Below are 14896 nucleotides of genomic sequence, written 5' to 3' on the forward strand. Positions count from 1 at the left end.
GCCTAATGTCCCTTTTGGCCTAATGATCCGTTCGGCCAGATGAGTTTTGATCTAATGGTTTGTTCGGCCTAGTGGCATTCGGCCAAATGGCTTTCGGCTGATTTGGTTTCGGCAAAACGACCCTTCCCCCAGATATACTGATAGGGGGAATAACGGCTTTGTCAGGTTTTGTTCTATTATTGGCAGGGGGGTTTTTTATGACTGATTATGCTCAAATTTGGACCAAACATTCTTTGCATATCAAAGAATATTGTGGCCAAATTTCATAACATTCGGTCGACAAAAACCCCCCTGCCTATAATAGAACAAAACCTGCAAAGCCGTCTGTTCCCCTATATGGAATATTAAAATCATTGTTATAACAAAAAATATAATTTGTAAAATGGTGTCTTCAATAAAGTTTGACAGGTTATCAGAGATTATCAGTTGAGCTATGATATAACGAGATCAGAGAGAAATGGAGAAATATTCAATGCTGTGCTGAAATCCAAAACTGGCAGAATATTTAAAAAGTTATAACAAATTTAATTTAGGATCAATATAACCCCAGAGCAAACGTGGTGCGGTTCGACAGTGGGCTATGCTGAACTTCTTTAAAAAGCTGCATGTTTCCGCAAGCAGGCTCCACCAAAGCGACCGTGTGCCACTCAACGCGCACAATCCTAAGTCCTGGTGTTAGTTGGGATCCTAAGCAGACCTGACATGACGGCTTTCTGGCGAAACAGGAGGTTTGCGCAGGCCCAATAAGCCGACTTTAAAAACAATCATTACGAACAACTCGACACAATCGGCAAAGACCTAGGCGACAAAAGAAGGATCACGATTGGAAGCTAGGAACGGGAAAATGGTGTCAGGCCATTAGGCCGAAGGCCATTTGGCCGAAGGTCTTTAGGCAGAATGGTCATTAGGCCGAACGGTCATTAGGCCGAATGGCCGTTAGGCCGAATTAGCAAAAAGAAGCAACAATTGAAAAATGGGAAGTTTATTCTTCCTTCTTCCTTGTTGCATCTTCCATCTTCTATCTGTCTTCTTCCTTCCTCATTCTTCCTCCTTCTTCTTTCTTTTTAATTCTTTCTTCCTTCTTCCTTCTTTCTTCTTCCTTCTTCCTTCTTTCTTCTTCCTTCTTCCTTCTTCATTATTCCTTTTTCCTTTTTCCTTCTTCCTTCATCCTTCTTCCTTCTTCCTTCTTCCTTCTTCCTTCTTCCTTCTTCCTTCTTCCTTCTTCCTTCTTCCTTCTTCCTTCTTCCTTCTTCCTTCTTCCTTCTTCCTTCTTCCTTTTTCTTTCTTCCTTCTTACTTCTTCCTTTTTCCTTCTTCTTTCTTATTTCTTTTTTCTTCTTTCTTCTTCCTTCTTTCTTCTTTCTTCTTCTTACTTCTTTCTTCCTTCTTCCTTCTTCCTTTTTCCTTCTTCTTTCTTATTTCTTCTTTCTTCTATCTTCTTCTTCTTACTTCTTTTCTCCTTTTTCCTTCTTCCTTCTTTCTTCTTCCTTCTTCCTTCTTCCTTCTTCCTCCTTCCTTCTTCCTTCTTTCTTTTTCCTTCTTTCTTCTTCTTTCTTCCTTCTTTAGTGATGAACTCTATAATTCTTTGAAAAATCACTATAATAAAGAAATAAAAAAAAAAAAATAAATAAAAAAAAATAAAAAAAAATCTTCCTTCTTTCTTCTATACTTCTTTCTTCCTTCTTCATGATTTCTTCTTCCTTCTTTTTTTTCCTTCGTCCCTTTTCTTTTCTCCTTCTTTCTTCTTCTCTTTCCTTCTACCTTATTTCTTCTTCCTTCTTCTTTCTTCCATTTTCTTTCTTCTTTCTACTGTTTTCCTTCATTATTTTCTTTCTTTCTCCTTCCTCCTTCTTTCTTCCTTCTTCCTTGTTCCTTCTTCCTTTTCCCTTCTTTCTTCTCCCTTCTTTTTTCTTACTTCTTCTTCCTTTTCCTTTTTTCTTCTTCCGTTCTCCTTATTCCTCACTTCACACTACTCACTTCTCTCTCCCCAATTTTCATTCGGCCTAATGGCCATTCGGCCTAATGACCATTCGGCCTAATGGCCTTCGGCCTAATGACCTTCGGCCTAACGGGCTTCGGTCTAATGACCCAGCATCCGGGAAAATGCAAGTCGCTCGGTTTCGCAGGTTGCGACAGGATAATCTACGATGAATTACATCCTCGCAACTTCGACGTCGTGGCGTTACAGGAAACCTGCTGGACAGGACGAAAAAGGTAGAAAAGCAGGAATCGAGCAGCGATCTGGGAATCGGCTTCATTTCGTAGTGCTGGGCAAGATGCACCAACGCGTGATTGGATGGCAGCTAATTAACGCAAGGATGTGCAAGCTGAGGATAAAAGGACATTAACTATAGTATCATCAACGTGCACTGCTCCCACGAAGGGAGACCTAACGACGAGAAAGATGGATTATCATGATTTAGTCTCTAAAATTTTTAGGTTCGCTATCGTCAAGTTGACCTTGAAGCCTATATTACACAGAATATGAAAGTGGAAACGATAAACGATAAATGGCGTAATGCTTCCTCAAACTAAAAATTGAAGTAATAATCTATTTCATCTTTTTCTTCTTCTATGGCTCTACATTCCAACTGGAACTTGACTTGACATGTGAAAAAGCATTTTATTTTTATTTTTGTGGTTTCAAGACATTTCAAGATAAAAGTTAGGGTAAAATGCCCAATAGTGGACCCCCAACCTATAGTGGACCCTCCAGTCATTTTTGCATTATTACTGAACAATGTAAACATTTTGCCATGAAATTCCATCGCGAGAACCTACCTTACAGTCCTATGATTTGATTACATGCATTAGAAATACTATGAAAAGTAAAATTAAATGATTTTTTTCAATTTAAAAAAAAAATTACATGAGGGTGTCCATTACAGGAATATTTTGGGGGGTCCATAATAAGGAAGAAGAACGTCCCGAAACGAAACATAAAAATCAAATGAAGTGTCGACTATAGGGATGCGAATTCCTATTATGGACTTCCAAGGGGTCTACTATAGGGCGAATTCAGTCAGACTTTAAGAGCCAGTTCGCGAGAAGCGCGACCCCCTCTTGTATCGATATTCTCCGATTTGGATGAAATTTTCAGGGTTTGTTCATATATGTAACAGAAGACATTTTGCAAATTTTCAGATTTTTTCATTGAGAGGAAGTGGGGTAAAACGGCCCTTCAAAAATTATTGTTCAAAAATCGCCAAAATCAAAAAAATGCAATAACTTTGGCAATGAGTGACCGATTTTGTTTAAATTTTGCACGCTTTTTCTACTCAATTAGTACTTTATACCAAGTGGTTAATATGGTTATAAAGTTGTTTACTTTAGGAGAAAATTGACTTTTTCGATAAAAATTGGTCGTTTTTCCAAATGGAATATTTTTCACCAACAGATCTAGGATAAAAACTAAACCCGTAAGGCAATTAAGGAACTAAAGAGCTTTCATCTCATATATAATTCAGAAGCGCCAACTCAAGAATTTCTAAGAAAATCGCAATTTTCTGCAACACTGTTTATTCAAAAGAAAGTTCGCACAAATTTCGACCCTACTTATGTTGATGTTTTCCGATCTGGGGAAAACTGTTCAAACTTTTTTGTCTAAGTTGAAATTAAAAATCAGAATTTTCCATTAGGGGAATGTAGAGTAAAATAGTCCTTTAAAAATAAATGTCAAAAAATACATCATTTTTCATGTGAGTTCTAGCAGAAAATACATAAGTTTAAAAAAAAAACTGTTTCTTCTTCCTTTCAATTCATCTATATTTTTCGTCTCAATAGGTACGTATATCCTTCGCTGATCTATATTAGATAGCAAACTATTTGCAGAACAATTTTCAACAGAAGTAAAATAGGACCAAAATAAGTGCCTTAAACATTAGCACGTCTTTCGTAAACTGAAACAAAAATGAACGGATTCGAAGAAAGTGCTTGTTGATATTTATTTTGAATCAGCTACAATTACTGTGTGTAACGGTACTGATGTTGCTTTTACAGCTATGCGAAAAAAAATTATTCTTAACGGCAAATGAGCAATTTCGTAGCGTTTAACCATAGCTTGTTGGTGGAGCTACTTCTCAGATTATATTTTTTTTGTACCTACTTGCATCAGGTTACTATAGGCTTGTTTTTGTAGCTTGTAACGATTGTGCGGTATTCATAACTCTCTTTCATGCTCCATCATTATCAATTTAAACCAAATTCTGCAAGTTTATTGTGCAAAAACGTCAAACCTTGTACCATTCATACATTTTGAATTACTAACCTTCAAACTGCCAGCTAATATTACAGAGATACAATCTAAACAAAATGTTTGACTGAATGGACTATACCGATTCTAATCGGGTGTATATATTTTCAAGGGTTGGACAATTTTATCTCATAGGTAATGGAATACCCTCGATTCTATGTTTAGAAAACTGTGTGAAAAACACTCCGAAGTTTAACAATGTTGCATTCATTTTGCACCATACGGGAAAACCTTTTTTTTTCTACAACGAGTTGATTTTTTACACGGAGAGCGTAACAATGTAATGTGTATATTATTGAATAGAATTAGTATCAATTGTCTGACGATTTGAAAACACACCCCTCATGAAAATACTTCAAATTTTAGGATACACGTTTCTACACTCATAGATAAAGTATATAAATTGTAGATCGCTTAATCAATTAATTAAAAGATTACCAAGCAAAACTGTTTTATTCTCGGCTTAATTACACCACCTGAAAGTGCTTGAGTACCTCAACAAGACTGTGTAGTTGATTGTGGATGCCTTAAATATCAGCCTTTTTCTCTTGAAATCTTTACGAACCTTATATGAACATATTTCCAACCAACCATAAGGTGTGGTTTGCTAAGAAGTAGTACTTGGGTAGTAACAGCTTGCAATTCTTTTTGAGAAATCTATCTATTGCCTTTTTCACCGAGGAATAGATTACCGTGTTGAAGTACCAAAACAAATGTTCTCACTTCCGAATGGATGGAAACTAGCTAAAGCATTGGATTTTGCTTTACGTCGTTCTTGCAATTAAGACGTCACCATGGAGGAACTGGTGGAAATATATTTTGGTGGAACAATATTTTTGAACGGGAGTTTAAGACGGCGCTAAGTTTACAATACCTCCGCCGGAATATTATAGAAATGACATGACTAGTTGACCAGTTCACGCTATTTTTTGAGATTGAGAGATTGTGAAGGATTTAATTGTTGACAGATAAAAACCATAAAAATACTAAGCTTGGAAGCATTTCGAAGCAAACTAGCAAAATCACTAGATTAGTTGCCAGTTGGGTCGGAATAATCAAATTTAAGAAGTGTGGTTACGATTATCATGTTTCGTAACATTATTTATATTTGGAGATCTATTTTAGCCCTCTCTCCCCATCCCAATATTTTGCCAAATAGTTTCATCTACATATAGAAATAAACCTTGTAAAAGTTTCAGCCAGATGCTGAAACATCGATAAAATGGAGTTGCGATTCTCACAAACTGGCTTGCAAACAAACAGTGCAATGTGCATATATCAATCAATATAATATCAACAAGCACGTTCGCCGAATTCGTTCATTTTTGTTTCAGTTTACGAAAGACGTGCTAATGTTTAAGGCACTTATTTCGTTCCTATTTTACTTCTGTTGAAAATTGTTCTGCAAATAGTTTGCTATCTATGATAGATCAGCGAAGGATATACGTATCTATTGAGACGAAAAATATAGATGAATTGAAAGGAAGAAGAAATAGTGTTTTTAAACTTATGCTAGAAGTCACATAAAAAATTGATGTATTTTTTGACATTTATTTTTAAAGGACTATTTTACCCTACCCTCCCCTAATAGAAAACTCTGATTTTTAATTTCAACTTAGACAAAAAAGTTTGGACAGTTTTCCCCAGATCGGAAAACATCAACATACGTAGGGTCGAAATTTGTGCGAACTTTCTTAAGAATAAACAGTGTTGCAGAAAATTGCGATTTTCTTAGAAATTCTTGAGTTGGCGCTTCTGAATTATATATGAGTTGAAAGCTCTTTAGTTCCTTAATTGCCTCACGGGTTTAGTTTTTTATCCTAGATCTGTTGGTGAAAAATATTCCCTTTGGAAAAACGACCATTTTTTATCGAAAAAGTCAATTTTCTCCTAAAGTAAAAAACTTTATAACCATATTAACCACTTAGTATAAAGTACTAATTAAGTAGAAAAAGTGTGCAAAATTTAAACAAAATCGGTCACTCATTGCCAAAGTTATTGCATTTTTTTGATTTTGGCGATTTTTGAACAATAATTTTTGAAGGGCCGTTTTACCCCACTTCCTCTCAATGAAAAAATCTGAAAATTTGCAAAATGCTTTCTCTTACATATATGAACAAACCCTGAAATTTTCATCCAAATCGGAGAACATCGTTGCAACCTCCCTTGGAAAGGGGGTCGCGCTTCTCGCGAACTGGCTCTTAAAATGTTAATTTCGAAGAATTACGTCATGTATTTGAGTGTTTTATGTATGTATCGTGAAGAGGAGATGCAGAACTTGGTATTAAATGTCAAGCAGTATTAATATGTTGAACATTTCTACTCCTTATGACAAAAAGAGCAAAATTTCGCTACTAGGGGGTCCACTATTGGGCCTTTTACCCTATCATTTCAAATCGAGGCATAAATACTCATAAGTCTGGCAATCACAGCAACAAGCACAGAAACAGAGCAAGCATCAGAAAGTATATCGACGATGGAAACGCTTTAACAGCACACTAAACTTTTCGAGCGAAAAGCTCAGCTGATGCAAATTTATAGCGGCAGCGCTGTTGAGTAGGTAAAACTTTCTGTTTGCTGAATTCACCACGAAACTTGAAAGCATGAGTTAAAGCTTTGGTGTAAGATAAGTGTACGCATAAACATGTTTGGTAAAATTAAAAGATAAACCAAACTTTAAAATAGCTTTTCTGAATTTGGTGGACTTTACCAATCTAATAGCACATGGGATGGAAGTTATAGAACTGACAGTAAAACCTAGATTAAATCCACCTAGCGATGATGATGCCTTTCTCGTTCATTATAAAATGTATTAAGAAAAGTTCATTACGGAGGGCAAAACTGCATGAATAAAAAGTAAAAAATGGCTTAGCGATGAAAAATGCATATACGGCACATTGTGCCTGGCACAAGTTGGTGTTTGAATTACTGATTTCAAAAAAAAAAAACTTCTTCTTTTATAAACCATTGGTTTTCGATGATATTTGATGCTTACAACAAACGACTTCTATATTTGATTCATTGCACCGTATGTCTGTATGTTCTTACCATCGCATCGAGTGCATCGTAGTAACAAGTCAAATCAAAGCGTTTTTGGCGTTTATATCTCTTGCTAGATTTTTTTTTCAAAATTGAAATCGCCCAAAAACATTAAATTGACTTGAGCGTGAGCCACCTCGAAATTTTATCCGAATTAACCGAAAATTTGACAGAAGGTTTATTGTATATGTGTTACTTACCATCAATCTGTCGGAAATTTGCTTTTTATTGATGCAAGAGATTGCGCCGTTTTTTTTGCTATCATTTGTCCTTACTATAGACACTATCATGCGTCCTTACACTATGGAGGGCCTCCATTGGAGGCTCATATAGAGATGTGCTCGACTTGCGATTAGCGGCAGTCATGATAGGTTCCATAGATGAGCTGATGCGTAAGCGAGTGTAGCCAAACGAACTGTCAGTTAGCGTCGCCAAACGAACATAACGTCACAATTGCAATTCAAGCAAGGGGCGTGTGACGTTAAATTTGCGTGGTAGGGGAGACCGGGGCTGGTTGGCCGAAGGGGCAGGTTGACCGAGTGGCTTTTATGAAAACGTTTTGAGGTGCCTTTAAGACTCATTATAATTATTTGGGTGAGGTATTACATCGCCCATGTACGGATGTAATTTAAGGTATTTTAGTGTTTCCGTTTGCTTAGGACCACGTTTTTTTACTATTTTGGTGTGAGTGAGTAAATTTATATTATGGTAATGTCATATTTGTAATACGAATCAATATGCATCAGATTTCTAAAAACACCGTACGCTAGACAGGGTATTAAAGATCCTAAAAAACGGTATACATGTTTCTAGGGTAACCTCACTTTTGTATTTGTAAGTTGGGATTGTTATCGAAAACATCTCGTGGGGTAGCCCGAAAACATAGCCCTGGGGTTGTTTGGCCGATTTTTTCCGCCGCATTTGTTTTGTTATAACTTTTTTCCTCAATTTGTGTGCATCGATGAAAATATGTCACAAATGTGCTCAAGACTTGTATATTTTGATGACAGTGAAAACCGTTTTATGAAAAGTCGAGCCAGAATTAGTACTGCCGTAATCTGAAAAAATGACGTATGCGCCAAATTACAACATACCAGTTTTCCATTTTTCTGTTAAAGAGCTCGATGAGTACTACTCGTTAACATCATTTTCGGAAAATGGTTAAAACGTCACTTTTTCAGATTACGGCAGAGTACAGACATTCCGAAAGCAAAACTCAGCCAACCTACACTGTGAAAAAGTGGAAAAACACACTTAATCGAAATGATCGTCTATGGAATCTATAGTGTTTATAGCCCACACTACACAAAGACATTTGAAATCATTTAATTTGTTAACTTTTTTGATAAGAATTTTGTTTATGTATTACCAGCAGGACCCTGTTGCTCGGGGACACTTTTGCTTCATAAATGTAAAATATTGCAGCAACGCACTCTGCATCGATTTATGTACAATCATTTAAAATTTCTTCACAGCTCAACTGCTTTTCGCATATTAATGATTTTCAATTTATCATCGAGAAAATTCATGTCTTTTTTTTGCATTTAAACACAGACCATTCTAGAACGAACTGAACTGTCCATAAATCATGCTAATCGGTCCATCCGTTCGTGAGTTATAATACAAGGAAGAGCAAACTAATTTTTATATATAAAGATCAAGTTCTGTTGAAAATAGATTAACGTTACAAACATTAAAGGCAGACAATAGCTTGAACATAATCAAGAAGCTTTTTTTCGTATCCTAATTACGATCATTAAAAAGAAGAAGTTTGTGTCTGTTAAGTACTTCTGGTTTCCTTCTCTGTCGTTAATGCGAAGCGCTCCGATTGATCAACAAACAAAGCCTCATTTGCCAAACCTAAGCACTATCGAAATGGTCTTCGTTCCTTCATTTTTTCCACACATGAACTGACTTATGGATCGAACTACGTCAAACCACTGCAGTTCTGCATAACTTGACCACCAACATACCGCACAAAAACCTTTTCTGACGACTCCTGTAATATGACTTTCTACGATTGACAGCGTTCTCGCCGGTACGTGAGATCTCCCATCGGAATACCTAATGAACCCAGGGCGATTTGTCTCGATGCGCGCAGACTGGCATTGACTTAATTTAATTGAAACCTATCTCAAGATTCTCAAATAAATGCCTAGAGGCGTGATCCATTGTACATAAAAAGTTATTGAATGACGCACTAGTCTAGAATAGTGGTAATCTTGACCTCATCCAAATTACCAGTGCAATTGAAGTTTCCCGCTCAGAAGAGCTCTCTAGCATACATGGTCTATTGATCTTTGTATCGTCTAGCTTCCTATAATACCCTTGAAGATTTACTTCCGCTTGGTAGCGCTAGCCAATATCGTCCCTGTCCAAACTGCCATCGTTATCGATATCGCAGCTAACAACGCCCCACCTTGGAAGACTATGTGGGCATGTGCTAAATTTCTATTCAAACAAAACATTTCTGCTAATTCTCTCAACCTTTTATGACGTCCGTGCTGTTGAGGTTGATCGGTGTTCAGCTCGAGCTGAATAGATATAGGGTGCGTATACCAATCGCCGTCGCACCTAAAAATAACAGTTTTTTTTTCAAAACCGTATTTAAATTCGTATTTATGTAAATAATAGTTTAGACTATAATGTACCACATATACCTATTCTTGTACTAGTATTAATTCCTGTTTTTGAGAAGGTTAAAGTTGTCATCTTACCATTTTGAACATGATCCACTAATTTAAATATGTTTTGCAGTGATTTAAGCTGTAACTAGGCATATAGTGCATTAGTGTGATCATTTATAGTGGCTGTTATAATCACGGCTGGTACACGTGCCCTATTTATACGTAGGTATGTCTGAGCTGCACTGTAGCGCCAATAATGTTTGGAGTTTGGCTTTGGATGCTTCAAGGAGAACCTGCTCTTTGCTGGTAGTTTCTTGTTCCGATCGACCACGACTATAGAAGGATGTTTTTGAGGCTTAAGCACTTTTTTTGCCCGCGAAAGTGTGTCCGGTTTTACCTACATACCTACTACTCAAGTTGCCGGCTGGGCGAGCAGTCTTGCTAAAAGATGTTCTGTCCTTCTAGGCGGTTTTTAACCGTTGGCAAACCTGTGTGGAAATCGGCACTTGTTCGCTCGGTGGAGCACGGGGCGATAAAGCAGACTGCCGAATGATATGTGAATGTTTTGTGATGCTGATTTGGTATTGATGGCACTGACCTTTTCCATCATGGAATGAGATGATGATACTTTGGGTTTTTGTTTTGGCGCTTTGAGACGTTTTGCTGTAATGGGTGATTTGTTGTGTAGTAGTATATTTGATATGTTTGAAATGGAATAAATTAAAAAATCAAAAAAACAACAACATTTAGTGTTACTGCTGCTGGGCTTCATCTTTTAGCTCTGATATTCATGTCATAAAAAACTAAGCAATGAAAAGGAATTTGAATTATTTCCTATTTTTGTGATTTTTCCAGCAGTGAGCATAATTGTGACCACGACAATATTTTCCCACAATTATTGAATCGCTTATTAATATTTTTTTGTGTCGACATCCACGTAGGTTAGTTTTATATTGCGGCAATTGCATTGGTGGCATGATCGAATTTGTAATAAATATTTGTATTAAAAGAGCGTTGTTTACATTTGCCGCTGTCTTCGACACAAAGTGTTTCATAATATGGTCATTTGCCATTGATTGGAAGATCAACAATTTTCTTATAATGACACCCAATATCACATAGCGGATCGAAAGCTTAGATTCTAACGATGGTATTCATTTTTATTTATTTATTTATTTAACAATAATTCATAACTACATAAATAATCTTCTAATGATTTTCAATGTATATGTGGCTGGCAATTCGTTCCAATATTTGACTGCATGATGACGAAAAGATTCTTTTAAATAATTCGAGCGATACCTAGGGACAGTTAGCAGGCAAGTACGGGATGATCGAGTAAATGTGAAAAAGTTGTGGAGGTAAAGTCAGAATATTGTGTGTTTGAATACAAATTCTTGAAATAAGATGTTTAGTATAACTACATCCAAGTAGGGCTTCCCTATATACTGATAAGTGGTCAAATTTACTCAGATTATATACATATCTGATGGACACACTGAAAACTAAATTAATCCTTTTTTCCAAAACAAGACTAAAAAGAACATCCCCATAGTCAAACAATGGAATTTGAACCTGAATATGTTGTGAAGTACAGTGTCTCAACTTAACAAGTGAGTGTAAGGTACTGTAAACCAATTCAAATTACAATCCATTAGAAGCCCCAATTTTTTTTACTACATCGGTGTTTTTAGTTTAATTAATAGAATCATTTCCAAATATTGCCAATAGGGTTACCGTTAGATTAGTACGTTTAGTGCGGGAAATAATAGATTGAGTTTTCTTCGAATTTAACACCAAACCGTTGCAGCAACACCACTCAAGTATAATACGGATGTCAGTATTTATCTGATTTACTAGTTCGTTGATACGTTCTGGAAGTTCAGTTTATGTATTAATAGGGGAAGGATGGTCGATATGCGTCCCCTAAGCAAATCTCTTAATTTAATGGTGATTTCATCCGAAATTGTGTAATTTCAAAATGTTTATCAATAATCTGACATATCAGTCATTACACGGTCTAACAATTTTAAAGAAAACCCAACAATATTACGATTTTATTCCAAAATAGTGCTTTTTCATTTAAAATGAACGACGCTGGGCAATATGCGCCACCCATAAATGAAAATATTCCAATATTTTTCACTGAAATAGCCACACTCTTTTGCAAAAGATTAGTGTCAGTTTTATACTTTAGTTAGTCAGTAGTCAATATTTTGGGCTAATTGAAAAAAAAAGGAGATCTTTTTTTTTGTATGTGAAGAAATAGCATTGTTGACGTATACACCGAAATTGCATCGGAAAGAGCCAATGCCTACAATTTATTGATTTTGTCGCTTGAATCGAACGCGAACTGAACGTGTAAACATCTTAATTCAATTCACTTGAACGGGATGAAAGTTGAACATGTCCAACCTTTGGCAAGTCTATTGAATTCAACTGAGTTGTTCAATTCACTTGCCATGTCAAAACGTAGCATAAATGAATATTGAGAACGTCGCCACACAGGGGTATTTTGCCAATCTAGCCGGAATACAGAGCAAGACCATGCTGAGGGTGATAGGGTTCGATTCCCGGTGACGGTCTAGGAAATTTTCGGATTGGAAATTGTCTCGACTTTCCTGGGAATGAAAGTATCATCGTGTTAGCCTCATGATATACGAATGGTAACTTGGCTTAGAAACCTCGCAGTTAATAACTGTGGAAGTGCTCAATGAACACTAAGCTGCGAGGCGGCTCTGTCCCAGTGGATGTAATGCCAATAAGAAGAAGAAGAATACAAAAAGGAGGTTTTAAGGATAACATGACCTTCATATACACCGAACACGCTTTTTACGCGGTTGATTTTCATCAATTATTCGGTATCCTCAAATTCCACGAGTTTTTCACTTTCCTTGTAGATTTTTTCGAGCGATAAACGTAGAGCTTTATAAGTTCCAAGTGCCAAAAACAACCAAAAAAAAAATGCGTAAAAAGCAACCCAAGTGCACCGTATAATAAATATATGACTCAGTAACAGGGGGGGGGGGGGTAGAGACAACAATTTAGAAGAATTTTTTTTTGAAGAAAAATGTTCAGGAAATCAGCCCCCCCCCCCCCCAAGACCAATTTTCTGGCTACGCCAGTGAATTATGACTTAATGTAGAATCCTATCAAAATGATAGTTGATGAGAGTGCAGATTTTCCACGTGCGTGGGTGAGTGAGTAAGTGAGTAATTGAGCAAGTGAGTGAGTGATTGAATAAGTGAGCGAGCAAGTAAGTGAGTAAGCAAACAAGTGAATGGAAGATTATCGTTCATTAGAGTATGAATAAATGAGTAAACGAACGCGATAAACCAACAAATGGAGATATAATCGTATGAAAGAATGAGTGACTGTTTAAGTGAGTGAGTGAGTAAATGAGTGAGTGAGTAAGCGAGCGAGTGAGTAAGCGAGCGAGTGAGTAATGAGAGAGTGAGTAAGTGAGTGAATGAGCAAGTAATCAAGAGTAAATGAGTGAATGAGTAAGTGAATGAATGAGCGAGCCAGTGAATGAGTAAGTGAGTGAATGAGTAAGTGAGTGAGTAAATGAGTGAGCCAGTAAGTGCGCGAGTAAGTTATGTAACCGTTCTGTTTCATATAATTGACTTGCGGCTCCACCGCAAGATTTCCTATCTTTTCCCACCCTATCCATCCAAACCGACAGTATTCAATTAGAGTGCAATCGCTCACTTGTTTTGACAAGTAGATAATTCATTCACCATTTACATCCGTTCCGTATCAATGCACGTTCATGCAAACGGTGACACAAATAGCGAAACATATGGGAATGCCCAAAAATAATTGACAAACAGTGGTCGCTACTAGATTTTGGTGAGAACATAAAATGCAAAGGCCGGAGAAATATGATACGTCAAATTTCGTATTTTGGACGAAGTTTGCGCTCCATCTTATCACTGAATTTTGATATAAATATCTCAGCCAAGACGAAAAAATTCCTCTTTTTGTCGCAAACACGTAGGAAGTTGTAGTGCGCGTCGTGTAGTAAATTGTAAAAAGTATTTAAAATTGTATTGAAAAACTTTGTATCTTATCCTAAGTGAATATTTTGTCCTTAAAAACTAGTAGTACGGTGTTAAATAGTGCGGTGAAAACTGAAAAAGAAGAGTACGGTTAGATAGAATTGTGTAAAACCTAACCTAAAATGTAAAACTAGAATTTCTTATAGCCTATTGTGACGCCATGACGGCTAAAAACTAAAAATAAAAACTACTGTTAAAAGAATGAAAAAGAAAAGTAAAAGAAAAAGGTAATAGTAAGTGAGTTAATGAGTGAGTAAGTTAGTAAATAAGTGAGTGAGTGAAGAGTTAATCAGATGATGAGGAAAGCTTAAGAGTGAGAAAAAATTAATGAACGAGAGGAACGAAGGATTGAGTGAGTTAGTAAAAGGACTAGTCAATTAATTAGTGAGGAAGTAAGCGTGTCAAGTTGTGAGTGACTGATTGGGTGAGTGAGCAAATGAATTAGTAAGTAAGTGAGTGAATGAGTGGGAAGTGAGTAAGCGAGAGAACAAATTATTGGTTATTTGAGTAAGAATAAAAAAACGGGCGAATTAATCAATAGGTGAGAAAGTTTAGTGATTTAGTGACTAAGTGAGTAAGTGAGTATTGTTTTGGAGTCATTCACAAATTACAAACTTCCTGGACGCCTTTTAGTAACTTTTCAAATAAAAATTGTATTGGATTCATAAAATGAATTTAACATTGAAGTTGTGAATAATCGACAATCACAGATACATTCCTTCTAGTCGTTATACATTTTGAGTCGTTTTACCCCATGTTCCCCAAAGCGTAATACGGCTGATAAGAATCTCGTAAATATGAATAATATTTTGTTATATACTATCATATAATAAGACGACATCTATACGCTTCAAAAGTGAGATGGTAAGTTCTTCGCACCTGGAAATAACTTGCATTTCGTAGAAAAACCTCGAATTG

This window comes from Armigeres subalbatus, chromosome 3 (genome assembly GCF_024139115.2).
Source record: "Armigeres subalbatus isolate Guangzhou_Male chromosome 3, GZ_Asu_2, whole genome shotgun sequence".
Taxonomy (NCBI): Eukaryota; Metazoa; Arthropoda; class Insecta; order Diptera; family Culicidae; genus Armigeres; species Armigeres subalbatus.